Raw genomic sequence first — 13,721 nt, 5'->3', positions numbered from 1 at the left:
TCACAGGAGTGAGGTTGATTATTTCTGCACGGTATAAAGATTGGGAAAACGGAGAGGTTGACTGTTGGTTGACAATATTCCTCTCTGTTTTAATGTGTGTGGTACTTGGCGCGAAGTTCATTCCAACTAAGATCGTGCATGGTAAGTATGATTTGAGCTACAGGAATGGTAAAAATGGAAGCAAATTTTATTGTTGAAATTCAGAAGTTGTTTTCGTTTAACTTAAACACAAAGTCATGCACACTCTTTTCGTATCATCGTCCGACATTTACTCAAAGTCGCTAATTGAGGTGCAAAAACACTCTCATCAGCAGCCCGGCTAGCTCAGTCGGTAGAGCATGGGACTCTTAATCCCAGGGTCGTGGGTTCGAGCCCCATATTGGGCGAACACCTATTAGACAGAATAAACAATGTGAGTTACGATGAAAGATGTTGAATTCCGGTGGGTGAATGTGACACGAAATTGAGTGAAATGAGTTCTTAATCACAATGTCGGATGGCTGCAATAATTGTCTCTGATAACCAAATCACAGGAGCGAGGTTGATTATTTCTGCATGGTATTAAGATTCGGAAAACGGAGAGGTTGACTGTTGGTTGACAATACTCCTCTCTGTTTTAATGTGTGTGGTACTTGGCGCGAAGTTCCCTCCACCTAAGATCGTGCATGGTGAGTATGATTTGAGCTACTGTAATAGTAAAAACGGAAGCAAATTTTATTGTTGAAATTCAGAAGTTGTTTTCGTTTAGCTTAAACACAAAGTCATGCACTGTCTTTTCGTATCATCGTCCGACATTTACTCAAAGTCGCTAATTGAGGTGCAAAAACACTCTCATCAGCAGCCCGGCTAGCTCAGTCGGTAGAGCATGGGACTCTTAATCCCAGGGTCGTGGGTTCGAGCCCCACGTTGGGCGAACATATTTTAGACAAAATAAACAATGTGAGTTACTATGAATGATGTTGAATTCCGGTGGGTGAATGTGACACGAAATTGAGTGAAATGAGTTCTTACTCACAATGTCGGATGGTTGCAATAATTGTCTCTGATAACCAAATCACAGGAGTGAGGTTGATTATTTCTGCACGGTATAAAGATTGGGAAAACGGAGAGGTTGACTGTTGGTTGACAATATTCCTCTCTGTTTTAATGTGTGTGGTACTTGGCGCGAAGTTCATTCCAACTAAGATCGTGCATGGTAAGTATGATTTGAGCTACAGGAATGGTAAAAATGGAAGCAAATTTTATTGTTGAAATTCAGAAGTTGTTTTCGTTTAGCTTAAACACAAAGTCATGCACACTCTTTTCGTATCATCGTCCGACATTTACTCAAAGTCACTAATTGAGGTGCAAAAACACTCTCATCACCAGCCCGGCTAGCTCAGTCGGTAGAGCATGGGACTCTTAATCCCAGGGTCGTGGGTTCGAGCCCCACGTTGGGCGATCATCTTTTAGACAAAATAAACAATGTGAGTTACTATGAATGATGTTGAATTCCGGTGGGTGAATGTGACACGAAATTGAGTGAAATGAGTTCTTACTCACAATGTCGGATGGTTGCAATAATTGTCTCTGATAACCAAATCACAGGAGTGAGGTTGATTATTTCTGCACGGTATAAAGATTGGGAAAACGGAGAGGTTGACTGTTGGTTGACAATATTCCTCTCTGTTTTAATGTGTGTGGTACTTGGCGCGAAGTTCATTCCAACTAAGATCGTGCATGGTAAGTATGATTTGAGCTACAGGAATGGTAAAAATGGAAGCAAATTTTATTGTTGAAATTCAGAAGTTGTTTTCGTTTAACTTAAACACAAAGTCATGCACACTCTTTTCGTATCATCGTCCGACATTTACTCAAAGTCGCTAATTGAGGTGCAAAAACACTATCATCAGCAGCCCGGCTAGCTCAGTCGGTAGAGCATGGGACTCTTAATCCCAGGGTCGTGGGTTCGAGCCCCATATTGGGCGAACACCTATTAGACAGAATAAACAATGTGAGTTACGATGAAAGATGTTGAATTCCGGTGGGTGAATGTGACACGAAATTGAGTGAAATGAGTTCTTAATCACAATGTCGGATGGCTGCAATAATTGTCTCTGATAACCAAATCACAGGAGCGAGGTTGATTATTTCTGCATGGTATTAAGATTCGGAAAACGGAGACGTTGACTGTTGGTTGACAATACTCCTCTCTGTTTTAATGTGTGTGGTACTTGGCGCGAAGTTCCCTCCACCTAAGATCGTGCATGGTGAGTATGATTTGAGCTACTGTAATAGTAAAAACGGAAGCAAATTTTATTGTTGAAATTCAGAAGTTGTTTTCGTTTAGCTTAAACACAAAGTCATGCACTGTCTTTTCGTATCATCGTCCGACATTTACTCAAAGTCGCTAATTGAGGTGCAAAAACACTCTCATCAGCAGCCCGGCTAGCTCAGTCGGTAGAGCATGGGACTCTTAATCCCAGGGTCGTGGGTTCGAGCCCCACGTTGGGCGAACATATTTTAGACAAAATAAACAATGTGAGTTACTATGAATGATGTTGAATTCCGGTGGGTGAATGTGACACGAAATTGAGTGAAATGAGTTCTTACTCACAATGTCGGATGGTTGCAATAATTGTCTCTGATAACCAAATCACAGGAGTGAGGTTGATTATTTCTGCACGGTATAAAGATTGGGAAAACGGAGAGGTTGACTGTTGGTTGACAATATTCCTCTCTGTTTTAATGTGTGTGGTACTTGGCGCGAAGTTCATTCCAACTAAGATCGTGCATGGTAAGTATGATTTGAGCTACAGGAATGGTAAAAATGGAAGCAAATTTTATTGTTGAAATTCAGAAGTTGTTTTCGTTTAACTTAAACACAAAGTCATGCACACTCTTTTCGTATCATCGTCCGACATTTACTCAAAGTCGCTAATTGAGGTGCAAAAACACTCTCATCAGCAGCCCGGCTAGCTCAGTCGGTAGAGCATGGGACTCTTAATCCCAGGGTCGTGGGTTCGAGCCCCATATTGGGCGAACACCTATTAGACAGAATAAACAATGTGAGTTACGATGAAAGATGTTGAATTCCGGTGGGTGAATGTGACACGAAATTGAGTGAAATGAGTTCTTAATCACAATGTCGGATGGCTGCAATAATTGTCTCTGATAACCAAATCACAGGAGCGAGGTTGATTCTTTCTGCATGGTATTAAGATTCGGAAAACGGAGAGGTTGACTGTTGGTTGACAATACTCCTCTCTGTTTTAATGTGTGTGGTACTTGGCGCGAAGTTCCCTCCACCTAAGATCGTGCATGGTGAGTATGATTTGAGCTACTGTAATAGTAAAAACGGAAGCAAATTTTATTGTTGAAATTCAGATGTTGTTTTCGTTTAGCTTAAACACAAAGTCATGCACTGTCTTTTCGTATCATCGTCCGACATTTACTCAAAGTCGCTAATTGAGGTGCAAAAACACTCTCATCAGCAGCCCGGCTAGCTCAGTCGGTAGAGCATGGGACTCTTAATCCCGGGGTCGTGGGTTTGAGCCCCACGTTGGGCGAACAACTTTTAGACCGAATAAACAATGTGAGTTACGATGAAAGATGTTGAAATTGAGTGAAATGAGCTGTTACTCACAATGTCGGATGGTTGCAATAATTGTCTCTGATAACCAAATCACAGGAGTGAGGTTGATTATTTCTGCACGGTATAAAGATTGGGAAAACGGAGAGGTTGACTGTTGGTTGACAATACTCCTCTCTGTTTTAATGTGTGTGGTACTTGGCGCGAAGTTCATTCCAACTAAGATCGTGCATGGTAAGTATGATTTGAGCTACTGGAATGGTAAAAATGGAAGCAAATTTTACTGTTGAAATTCAGAAGTTGTTTTCGTTTAGCTTAAACACAAAGTCATGCACACTCTTTTCGTATCATCGTCCGACATTTACTCAAAGTCGCTAATTGAGGTGTAAAAACACTATCATCAGCAGCCCGGCTAGCTCAGTCGGTAGAGCATGGGACTCTTAATCCCAGGGTCGTGGGTTCGAGCCCCACGTTGGGCGAACGCCTTTTAGACAGAATAAACAATGTGAGTTACGATGAAAGATGTTGAAATTGAGTGAAATGAGCTCTTACTCACAATGTCGGATGTTTGCAATAATTGTCTCTGATAACCAAATCACAGGAGTGAGGTTGATTATTTCTGCACGGTATAAAGATTGGGAAAACGGAGAGGTTGACTGTTGGTTGACAATATTCCTCTCTGTTTTAATGTGTGTGGTACTTGGCGCGAAGTTCATTCCAACTAAGATCGTGCATGGTGAGTTTGATTTGAGCTACTGGAGTAGTAAAAACGGAAGCAAATTTTATTGTAGAAATTCAGAAGTTGTTTTCGTTTAGCTTAAACACAAAGTCATGCACACTCTTTTCGTATCATCGTCCGACATTTACTCAAAGTCACTAATTGAGGTGCAAAAACACTCTCATCACCAGCCCGGCTAGCTCAGTCGGTAGAGCATGGGACTCTTAATCCCAGGGTCGTGGGTTCGAGCCCCACGTTGGGCGATCATCTTTTAGACAAAATAAACAATGTGAGTTACTATGAATGATGTTGAATTCCGGTGGGTGAATGTGACACGAAATTGAGTGAAATGAGTTCTTACTCACAATGTCGGATGGTTGCAATAATTGTCTCTGATAACCAAATCACAGGAGTGAGGTTGATTATTTCTGCACGGTATAAAGATTGGGAAAACGGAGAGGTTGACTGTTGGTTGACAATATTCCTCTCTGTTTTAATGTGTGTGGTACTTGGCGCGAAGTTCATTCCAACTAAGATCGTGCATGGTAAGTATGATTTGAGCTACAGGAATGGTAAAAATGGAAGCAAATTTTATTGTTGAAATTCCGAAGTTGTTTTCGTTTAGCTTAAACACAAAGTCATGCACACTCTTTTCGTATCATCGTCCGACATTTACTCAAAGTCGCTAATTGAGGTGCAAAAACACTCTCATGAGCAGCCCGGCTAGCTCAGTCGGTAGAGCATGGGACTCTTAATCCCAGGATCGTGGGTTCGAGCCCCACGTTGGGCGAACATATTTTAGACAAAATAAACAATGTGAGTTACTATGAATGATGTTGAATTCCGGTGGGTGAATGTGACACGAAATTGAGTGAAATGAGTTCTTACTCACAATGTCGGATGGTTGCAATAATTGTCTCTGATAACCAAATCACAGGAGTGAGGTTGATTATTTCTGCACGGTATAAAGATTGGGAAAACGGAGAGGTTGACTGTTGGTTGACAATATTCCTCTCTGTTTTAATGTGTGTGGTACTTGGCGCGAAGTTCATTCCAACTAAGATCGTGCATGGTAAGTATGATTTGAGCTACAGGAATGGTAAAAATGGAAGCAAATTTTATTGTTGAAATTCAGAAGTTGTTTTCGTTTAACTTAAACACAAAGTCATGCACACTCTTTTCGTATCATCGTCCGACATTTACTCAAAGTCGCTAATTGAGGTGCAAAAACACTCTCATCAGCAGCCCGGCTAGCTCAGTCGGTAGAGCATGGGACTCTTAATCCCAGGGTCGTGGGTTCGAGCCCCATATTGGGCGAACACCTATTAGACAGAATAAACAATGTGAGTTACGATGAAAGATGTTGAATTCCGGTGGGTGAATGTGACACGAAATTGAGTGAAATGAGTTCTTAATCACAATGTCGGATGGCTGCAATAATTGTCTCTGATAACCAAATCACAGGAGCGAGGTTGATTCTTTCTGCATGGTATTAAGATTCGGAAAACGGAGAGGTTGACTGTTGGTTGACAATACTCCTCTCTGTTTTAATGTGTGTGGTACTTGGCGCGAAGTTCCCTCCACCTAAGATCGTGCATGGTGAGTATGATTTGAGCTACTGTAATAGTAAAAACGGAAGCAAATTTTATTGTTGAAATTCAGATGTTGTTTTCGTTTAGCTTAAACACAAAGTCATGCACTGTCTTTTCGTATCATCGTCCGACATTTACTCAAAGTCGCTAATTGAGGTGCAAAAACACTCTCATCAGCAGCCCGGCTAGCTCAGTCGGTAGAGCATGGGACTCTTAATCCCGGGGTCGTGGGTTTGAGCCCCACGTTGGGCGAACAACTTTTAGACCGAATAAACAATGTGAGTTACGATGAAAGATGTTGAAATTGAGTGAAATGAGCTGTTACTCACAATGTCGGATGGTTGCAATAATTGTCTCTGATAACCAAATCACAGGAGTGAGGTTGATTATTTCTGCACGGTATAAAGATTGGGAAAACGGAGAGGTTGACTGTTGGTTGACAATACTCCTCTCTGTTTTAATGTGTGTGGTACTTGGCGCGAAGTTCATTCCAACTAAGATCGTGCATGGTGAGTATGATTTGGGCTACTGGAGTAGTAAAAACGGAAGCAAATTTTATTGTTAAAATTCAGAAGTTGTTTTCGTTTAGCTTAAACACAAAGTTATGCACACTCTTTTCGTATCATCGTCCGACATTTACTCAAAGTCGCTAATTGAGGTGCAAAATACTCTCATCAGCAGCCCGGCTAGCTCAGTCGGTAGAGCATGGGACTCTTAATCCCAGGGTCGTGGGTTCGAGCCCCATATTGTGCGAACACCTTTTAGACAGAATAAACAATGTGAGTTACGATGAAAGATGTTGAATTCCGGTGGGTGAATGTGACACGAAATTGAGTGAAATGAGTTCTTACTCACAATGTCGGATGGTTGCAATAATTGTCTCTGATAACCAAATCACAGGAGTGAGGTTGATTATTTCTGCACGGTATAAAGATTGGGAAAACGGAGAGGTTGACTGTTGGTTGACAATATTCCTCTCTGTTTTAATGTGTGTGGTACTTGGCGCGAAGTTCATTCCAACTAAGATCGTGCATGGTAAGTATGATTTGAGCTACAGGAATGGTAAAAATGGAAGCAAATTTTATTGTTGAAATTCAGAAGTTGTTTTCGTTTAGCTTAAACACAAAGTCATGCACTGTCTTTTCGTATCATCGTCCGACATTTACTCAAAGTCGCTAATTGAGGTGCAAAAACACTCTCATCAGCAGCCCGGCTAGCTCAGTCGGTAGAGCATGGGACTCTTAATCCCGGGGTCATGGGTTTGAGCCCCACGTTGGGCGAACAACTTTTAGACCGAATAAACAATGTGAGTTACGATGAAAGATGTTGAAATTGAGTGAAATGAGCTGTTACTCACAATGTCGGATGGTTGCAATAATTGTCTCTGATAACCAAATCACAGGAGTGAGGTTGATTATTTCTGCACGGTATAAAGATTGGGAAAACGGAGAGGTTGACTGTTGGTTGACAATACTCCTCTCTGTTTTAATGTGTGTGGTACTTGGCGCGAAGTTCATTCCAACTAAGATCGTGCATGGTGAGTATGATTTGGGCTACTGGAGTAGTAAAAACGGAAGCAAATTTTATTGTTAAAATTCAGAAGTTGTTTTCGTTTAGCTTAAACACAAAGTTATGCACACTCTTTTCGTATCATCGTCCGACATTTACTCAAAGTCGCTAATTGAGGTGCAAAAACACTCTCATCAGCAGCCCGGCTAGCTCAGTCGGTAGAGCATGGGACTCTTAATCCCAGGGTCGTGGGTTCGAGCCCCATATTGTGCGAACACCTTTTAGACAGAATAAACAATGTGAGTTACGATGAAAGATGTTGAATTCCGGTGGGTGAATGTGACACGAAATTGAGTGAAATGAGTTCTTACTCACAATGTCGGATGGTTGCAATAATTGTCTCTGATAACCAAATCACAGGAGTGAGGTTGATTATTTCTGCACGGTATAAAGATTGGGAAAACGGAGAGGTTGACTGTTGGTTGACAATATTCCTCTCTGTTTTAATGTGTGTGGTACTTGGCGCAAAGTTCATTCCAACTAAGATCGTGCATGGTAAGTATGATTTGAGCTACAGGAATGGTAAAAATGGAAGCAAATTTTATTGTTGAAATTCCGAAGTTGTTTTCGTTTAGCTTAAACACAAAGTCATGCACACTCTTTTCGTATCATCGTCCGACATTTACTCAAAGTCGCTAATTGAGGTGCAAAAACACTCTCATGAGCAGCCCGGCTAGCTCAGTCGGTAGAGCATGGGACTCTTAATCCCAGGATCGTGGGTTCAAGCCCCACGTTGGGCGAACATATTTTAGACAAAATAAACAATGTGAGTTACTATGAATGATGTTGAATTCCGGTGGGTGAATATGACACGAAATTGAGTGAAATGAGTTCTTACTCACAATGTCGGATGGTTGCAATAATTGTCTCTGATAACCAAATCACAGGAGTGAGGTTGATTATTTCTGCACGGTATAAAGATTGGGAAAACGGAGAGGTTGACTGTTGGTTGACAATACTCCTCTCTGTTTTAATGTGTGTGGTACTTGGCGCGAAGTTCATTCCAACTAAGATCGTGCATGGTAAGTATGATTTGAGCTACTGGAATGGTAAAAATGGAAGCAAATTTTACTGTTGAAATTCAGAAGTTGTTTTCGTTTAGCTTAAACACAAAGTCATGCACACTCTTTTCGTATCATCGTCCGACATTTACTCAAAGTCGCTAATTGAGGTGTAAAAACACTATCATCAGCAGCCCGGCTAGCTCAGTCGGTAGAGCATGGGACTCTTAATCCCAGGGTCGTGGGTTCGAGCCCCACGTTGGGCGAACGCCTTTTAGACAGAATAAACAATGTGAGTTACGATGAAAGATGTTGAAATTGAGTGAAATGAGCTCTTACTCACAATGTCGGATGTTTGCAATAATTGTCTCTGATAACCAAATCACAGGAGTGAGGTTGATTATTTCTGCACGGTATAAAGATTGGGAAAACGGAGAGGTTGACTGTTGGTTGACAATATTCCTCTCTGTTTTAATGTGTGTGGTACTTGGCGCGAAGTTCATTCCAACTAAGATCGTGCATGGTGAGTTTGATTTGAGCTACTGGAGTAGTAAAAACGGAAGCAAATTTTATTGTAGAAATTCAGAAGTTGTTTTCGTTTAGCTTAAACACAAAGTCATGCACACTCTTTTCGTATCATCGTCCGACATTTACTCAAAGTCACTAATTGAGGTGCAAAAACACTCTCATCACCAGCCCGGCTAGCTCAGTCGGTAGAGCATGGGACTCTTAATCCCAGGGTCGTGGGTTCGAGCCCCATATTGGGCGAACACCTATTAGACAGAATAAACAATGTGAGTTACGATGAAAGATGTTGAATTCCGGTGGGTGAATGTGACACGAAATTGAGTGAAATGAGTTCTTAATCACAATGTCGGATGGCTGCAATAATTGTCTCTGATAACCAAATCACAGGAGCGAGGTTGATTATTTCTGCATGGTATTAAGATTCGGAAAACGGAGAGGTTGACTGTTGGTTGACAATACTCCTCTTTGTTTTAATGTGTGTGGTACTTGGCGCGAAGTTCCCTCCACCTAAGATCGTGCATGGTGAGTATGATTTGAGCTACTGTAATAGTAAAAACGGAAGCAAATTTTATTGTTGAAATTCAGAAGTTGTTTTCGTTTAGCTTAAACACAAAGTCATGCACTGTCTTTTCGTATCATCGTCCGACATTTACTCAAAGTCGCTAATTGAGGTGCAAAAACACTCTCATCAGCAGCCCGGCTAGCTCAGTCGGTAGAGCATGGGACTCTTAATCCCAGGGTCGTGGGTTCGAGCCCCACGTTGGGCGAACATATTTTAGACAAAATAAACAATGTGAGTTACTATGAATGATGTTGAATTCCGGTGGGTGAATGTGACACGAAATTGAGTGAAATGAGTTCTTACTCACAATGTCGGATGGTTGCAATAATTGTCTCTGATAACCAAATCACAGGAGTGAGGTTGATTATTTCTGCACGGTATAAAGATTGGGAAAACGGAGAGGTTGACTGTTGGTTGACAATATTCCTCTCTGTTTTAATGTGTGTGGTACTTGGCGCGAAGTTCATTCCAACTAAGATCGTGCATGGTAAGTATGATTTGAGCTACAGGAATGGTAAAAATGGAAGCAAATTTTATTGTTGAAATTCAGAAGTTGTTTTCGTTTAACTTAAACACAAAGTCATGCACACTCTTTTCGTATCATCGTCCGACATTTACTCAAAGTCGCTAATTGAGGTGCAAAAACACTCTCATCAGCAGCCCGGCTAGCTCAGTCGGTAGAGCATGGGACTCTTAATCCCAGGGTCGTGGGTTCGAGCCCCATATTGGGCGAACACCTATTAGACAGAATAAACAATGTGAGTTACGATGAAAGATGTTGAATTCCGGTGGGTGAATGTGACACGAAATTGAGTGAAATGAGTTCTTAATCACAATGTCGGATGGCTGCAATAATTGTCTCTGATAACCAAATCACAGGAGCGAGGTTGATTCTTTCTGCATGGTATTAAGATTGGGAAAACGGAGAGGTTGACTGTTGGTTGACAATATTCCTCTCTGTTTTAATGTGTGTGGTACTTGGCGCGAAGTTCATTCCAACTAAGATCGTGCATGGTAAGTATGATTTGAGCTACAGGAATGGTAAAAATGGAAGCAAATTTTATTGTTGAAATTCAGAAGTTGTTTTCGTTTAGCTTAAACACAAAGTCATGCACTGTCTTTTCGTATCATCGTCCGACATTTACTCAAAGTCGCTAATTGAGGTGCAAAAACACTCTCATCAGCAGCCCGGCTAGCTCAGTCGGTAGAGCATGGGACTATTAATCCCGGGGTCGTGGGTTTGAGCCCCACGTTGGGCGAACAACTTTTAGACCGAATAAACAATGTGAGTTACGATGAAAGATGTTGAAATTGAGTGAAATGAGCTGTTACTCACAATGTCGGATGGTTGCAATAATTGTCTCTGATAACCAAATCACAGGAGTGAGGTTGATTATTTCTGCACGGTATAAAGATTGGGAAAACGGAGAGGTTGACTGTTGGTTGACAATACTCCTCTCTGTTTTAATGTGTGTGGTACTTGGCGCGAAGTTCATTCCAACTAAGATCGTGCATGGTGAGTATGATTTGGGCTACTGGAGTAGTAAAAACGGAAGCAAATTTTATTGTTAAAATTCAGAAGTTGTTTTCGTTTAGCTTAAACACAAAGTTATGCACACTCTTTTCGTATCATCGTCCGACATTTACTCAAAGTCGCTAATTGAGGTGCAAAAACACTCTCATCAGCAGCCCGGCTAGCTCAGTCGGTAGAGCATGGGACTCTTAATCCCAGGGTCGTGGGTTCGAGCCCCATATTGTGCGAACACCTTTCAGACAGAATAAACAATGTGAGTTACGATGAAAGATGTTGAATTCCGGTGGGTGAATGTGACACGAAATTGAGTGAAATGAGTTCTTACTCACAATGTCGGATGGTTGCAATAATTGTCTCTGATAACCAAATCACAGGAGTGAGGTTGATTATTTCTGCACGGTATAAAGATTGGGAAAACGGAGAGGTTGACTGTTGGTTGACAATATTCCTCTCTGTTTTAATGTGTGTGGTACTTGGCGCGAAGTTCATTCCAACTAAGATCGTGCATGGTAAGTATGATTTGAGCTACAGGAATGGTAAAAATGGAAGCAAATTTTATTGTTGAAATTCAGAAGTTGTTTTCGTTTAGCTTAAACACAAAGTCATGCACTGTCTTTTCGTATCATCGTCCGACATTTACTCAAAATCGCTAATTGAGGTGCAAAAACACTCTCATCAGCAGCCCGGCTAGCTCAGTCGGTAGAGCATGGGACTCTTAATCCCGGGGTCGTGGGTTTGAGCCCCACGTTGGGCGAACAACTTTTAGACCGAATAAACAATGTGAGTTACGATGAAAGATGTTGAAATTGAGTGAAATGAGCTGTTACTCACAATGTCGGATGGTTGCAATAATTGTCTCTGATAACCAAATCACAGGAGTGAGGTTGATTATTTCTGCACGGTATAAAGATTGGGAAAACGGAGAGGTTGACTGTTGGTTGACAATACTGATCTCTGTTTTAAATTGTGTGGTACTTGGCGCGAAGTTCATTCCAACTAAGATCGTGCATGGTGAGTATGATTTGAGCTACTGGAGTAGTAAAAACGGAAGCAAATTTTATTGTTAAAATTCAGAAGTTGTTTTCGTTTAGCTTAAACACAAAGTTATGCACACTCTTTTCGTATCATCGTCCGACATTTACTCAAAGTCGCTAATTGAGGTGCAAAAACACTCTCATCAGCAGCCCGGCTAGCTCAGTCGGTAGAGCATGGGACTCTTAATCCCAGGGTCGTGGGTTCGAGCCCCACGTTGGGCGAACACCTTTTAGACAGAATAAACAATGTGAGTTACGATAACAGATGTTGAATTCCGGTGGGTGAATGTGACACGAAATTGAGTGAAATGAGCTCTTACTCACAATGTCGGATGTTTGCAATAATTGTCTCTGATAACCAAATCACAGGAGTGAGGTTGATTATTTCTGCACGGTATAAAGATTGGGAAAACGGAGAGGTTGGCTGTTGGTTGACAATATTCCTCTCTGTTTTAATGTGTGTGGTACTTGGCGCGAAGTTCATTCCAACTAAGATCGCGCATGGTAAGTATAATTTGAGCTACAGGAATGGTAAAAATGGAAGCAAATTTTATTGTTGAAATTCAGAAGTTGTTTTCGTTTAGCTTAAACACAAAGTCATGCACACTCTTTTCGTATCATCGTCCGACATTTACTCAAAGTCGCTAATTGAGGTGCAAAAATACTCTCATCAGCAGCCCGGCTAGCTCAGTCGGTAGAGCATGGGACTCTTAATCCCAGGGTCGTGGGTTCGAGCCCCATATTGGGCGAACACCTTTTAGACAGAATAAACAATGTGAGTTACGATGAAAGATGTTGAATTCCGGTGGGTGAATGTGACACGAAATTGAGTGAAATGAGTTCTTACTCACAATGTCGGATGGTTGCAATAATTGTCTCTGATAACCAAATCACAGGAGCGAGGTTGATTATTTCTGCACGGTATAAAGATTGGGAAAACGGAGAGGTTGACTGTTGGGTGACAATACTGATCTCTGTTTTAAATTGTGTGGTACTTGGCGCGAAGTTCATTCCAACTAAGATCGTGCATGGTGAGTATGATTTGAGCTACTGGAGTAGTAAAAACGGAAGCAAATTTTATTGTTAAAATTCAGAAGTTGTTTTCGTTTAGCTTAAACACAAAGTTATGCACACTCTTTTCGTATCATCGTCCGACATTTACTCAAAGTCGCTAATTGAGGTGCAAAAACACTCTCATCAGCAGCCCGGCTAGCTCAGTCGGTAGAGCATGGGACTCTTAATCCCAGGGTCGTGGGTTCGAGCCCCACGTTGGGCGAACACCTTTTAGACAGAATAAACAATGTGAGTTACGATAACAGATGTTGAATTCCGGTGGGTGAATGTGACACGAAATTGAGTGAAATGAGCTCTTACTCACAATGTCGGATGTTTGCAATAATTGTCTCTGATAACCAAATCACAGGAGTGAGGTTGATTATTTCTGCACGGTATAAAGATTGGGAAAACGGAGAGGTTGACTGTTGGTTGACAATATTCCTCTCTGTTTTAATGTGTGTGGTACTTGGCGCGAAGTTCATTCCAACTAAGATCGCGCATGGTAAGTATAATTTGAGCTACAGGAATGGTAAAAATGGAAGCAAATTTTATTGTT

The 13,721-nt window shown here is 41.4% G+C and overlaps 22 non-coding genes across 22 annotated transcripts; all 22 read left to right on the top strand.

The window, feature by feature from the left end:
- The first annotated feature begins 313 nt into the window (after positions 1–313).
- TRNAK-CUU (transfer RNA lysine (anticodon CUU)) lies at positions 314–386 on the top strand. The gene has a single exon. It is a non-coding gene; the product is annotated as a tRNA-Lys (tRNA).
- A 454-nt stretch (positions 387–840) lies between these two features.
- Positions 841–913, top strand: TRNAK-CUU (transfer RNA lysine (anticodon CUU)). Its single transcript has one exon. It is a non-coding gene; the product is annotated as a tRNA-Lys (tRNA).
- A 454-nt stretch (positions 914–1,367) lies between these two features.
- Positions 1,368–1,440, top strand: TRNAK-CUU (transfer RNA lysine (anticodon CUU)). Its single transcript has one exon. It is a non-coding gene; the product is annotated as a tRNA-Lys (tRNA).
- A 454-nt stretch (positions 1,441–1,894) lies between these two features.
- Positions 1,895–1,967, top strand: TRNAK-CUU (transfer RNA lysine (anticodon CUU)). The gene has a single exon. It is a non-coding gene; the product is annotated as a tRNA-Lys (tRNA).
- A 454-nt stretch (positions 1,968–2,421) lies between these two features.
- On the top strand, positions 2,422–2,494 carry TRNAK-CUU (transfer RNA lysine (anticodon CUU)). Its single transcript has one exon. It is a non-coding gene; the product is annotated as a tRNA-Lys (tRNA).
- Positions 2,495–2,948: 454 nt separating this feature from the next.
- TRNAK-CUU (transfer RNA lysine (anticodon CUU)) lies at positions 2,949–3,021 on the top strand. The gene has a single exon. It is a non-coding gene; the product is annotated as a tRNA-Lys (tRNA).
- A 454-nt stretch (positions 3,022–3,475) lies between these two features.
- On the top strand, positions 3,476–3,548 carry TRNAK-CUU (transfer RNA lysine (anticodon CUU)). The gene has a single exon. It is a non-coding gene; the product is annotated as a tRNA-Lys (tRNA).
- Positions 3,549–3,977: 429 nt separating this feature from the next.
- TRNAK-CUU (transfer RNA lysine (anticodon CUU)) lies at positions 3,978–4,050 on the top strand. Its single transcript has one exon. It is a non-coding gene; the product is annotated as a tRNA-Lys (tRNA).
- Positions 4,051–4,479: 429 nt separating this feature from the next.
- TRNAK-CUU (transfer RNA lysine (anticodon CUU)) lies at positions 4,480–4,552 on the top strand. The gene has a single exon. It is a non-coding gene; the product is annotated as a tRNA-Lys (tRNA).
- A 454-nt stretch (positions 4,553–5,006) lies between these two features.
- TRNAK-CUU (transfer RNA lysine (anticodon CUU)) lies at positions 5,007–5,079 on the top strand. The gene has a single exon. It is a non-coding gene; the product is annotated as a tRNA-Lys (tRNA).
- Positions 5,080–5,533: 454 nt separating this feature from the next.
- TRNAK-CUU (transfer RNA lysine (anticodon CUU)) lies at positions 5,534–5,606 on the top strand. The gene has a single exon. It is a non-coding gene; the product is annotated as a tRNA-Lys (tRNA).
- A 454-nt stretch (positions 5,607–6,060) lies between these two features.
- Positions 6,061–6,133, top strand: TRNAK-CUU (transfer RNA lysine (anticodon CUU)). Its single transcript has one exon. It is a non-coding gene; the product is annotated as a tRNA-Lys (tRNA).
- Positions 6,134–8,117: 1,984 nt separating this feature from the next.
- Positions 8,118–8,190, top strand: TRNAK-CUU (transfer RNA lysine (anticodon CUU)). The gene has a single exon. It is a non-coding gene; the product is annotated as a tRNA-Lys (tRNA).
- Positions 8,191–8,644: 454 nt separating this feature from the next.
- Positions 8,645–8,717, top strand: TRNAK-CUU (transfer RNA lysine (anticodon CUU)). The gene has a single exon. It is a non-coding gene; the product is annotated as a tRNA-Lys (tRNA).
- A 429-nt stretch (positions 8,718–9,146) lies between these two features.
- TRNAK-CUU (transfer RNA lysine (anticodon CUU)) lies at positions 9,147–9,219 on the top strand. Its single transcript has one exon. It is a non-coding gene; the product is annotated as a tRNA-Lys (tRNA).
- Positions 9,220–9,673: 454 nt separating this feature from the next.
- TRNAK-CUU (transfer RNA lysine (anticodon CUU)) lies at positions 9,674–9,746 on the top strand. The gene has a single exon. It is a non-coding gene; the product is annotated as a tRNA-Lys (tRNA).
- Positions 9,747–10,200: 454 nt separating this feature from the next.
- Positions 10,201–10,273, top strand: TRNAK-CUU (transfer RNA lysine (anticodon CUU)). Its single transcript has one exon. It is a non-coding gene; the product is annotated as a tRNA-Lys (tRNA).
- A 454-nt stretch (positions 10,274–10,727) lies between these two features.
- Positions 10,728–10,800, top strand: TRNAN-AUU (transfer RNA asparagine (anticodon AUU)). The gene has a single exon. It is a non-coding gene; the product is annotated as a tRNA-Asn (tRNA).
- Positions 10,801–11,756: 956 nt separating this feature from the next.
- On the top strand, positions 11,757–11,829 carry TRNAK-CUU (transfer RNA lysine (anticodon CUU)). The gene has a single exon. It is a non-coding gene; the product is annotated as a tRNA-Lys (tRNA).
- Positions 11,830–12,258: 429 nt separating this feature from the next.
- TRNAK-CUU (transfer RNA lysine (anticodon CUU)) lies at positions 12,259–12,331 on the top strand. The gene has a single exon. It is a non-coding gene; the product is annotated as a tRNA-Lys (tRNA).
- Positions 12,332–12,785: 454 nt separating this feature from the next.
- On the top strand, positions 12,786–12,858 carry TRNAK-CUU (transfer RNA lysine (anticodon CUU)). Its single transcript has one exon. It is a non-coding gene; the product is annotated as a tRNA-Lys (tRNA).
- Positions 12,859–13,312: 454 nt separating this feature from the next.
- TRNAK-CUU (transfer RNA lysine (anticodon CUU)) lies at positions 13,313–13,385 on the top strand. The gene has a single exon. It is a non-coding gene; the product is annotated as a tRNA-Lys (tRNA).
- Positions 13,386–13,721: the final 336 nt, after the last annotated feature.

The sequence above is a fragment of the Saccoglossus kowalevskii genome, chromosome 19, assembly GCF_978046115.1.
Source record: "Saccoglossus kowalevskii chromosome 19, keSacKowa6.1, whole genome shotgun sequence".
NCBI lineage: Eukaryota > Metazoa > Hemichordata > Enteropneusta > Harrimaniidae > Saccoglossus > Saccoglossus kowalevskii.
Note: the sequence above shows the minus strand (reverse complement) of the source record. Positions and strands in the feature narration are given on the sequence as shown.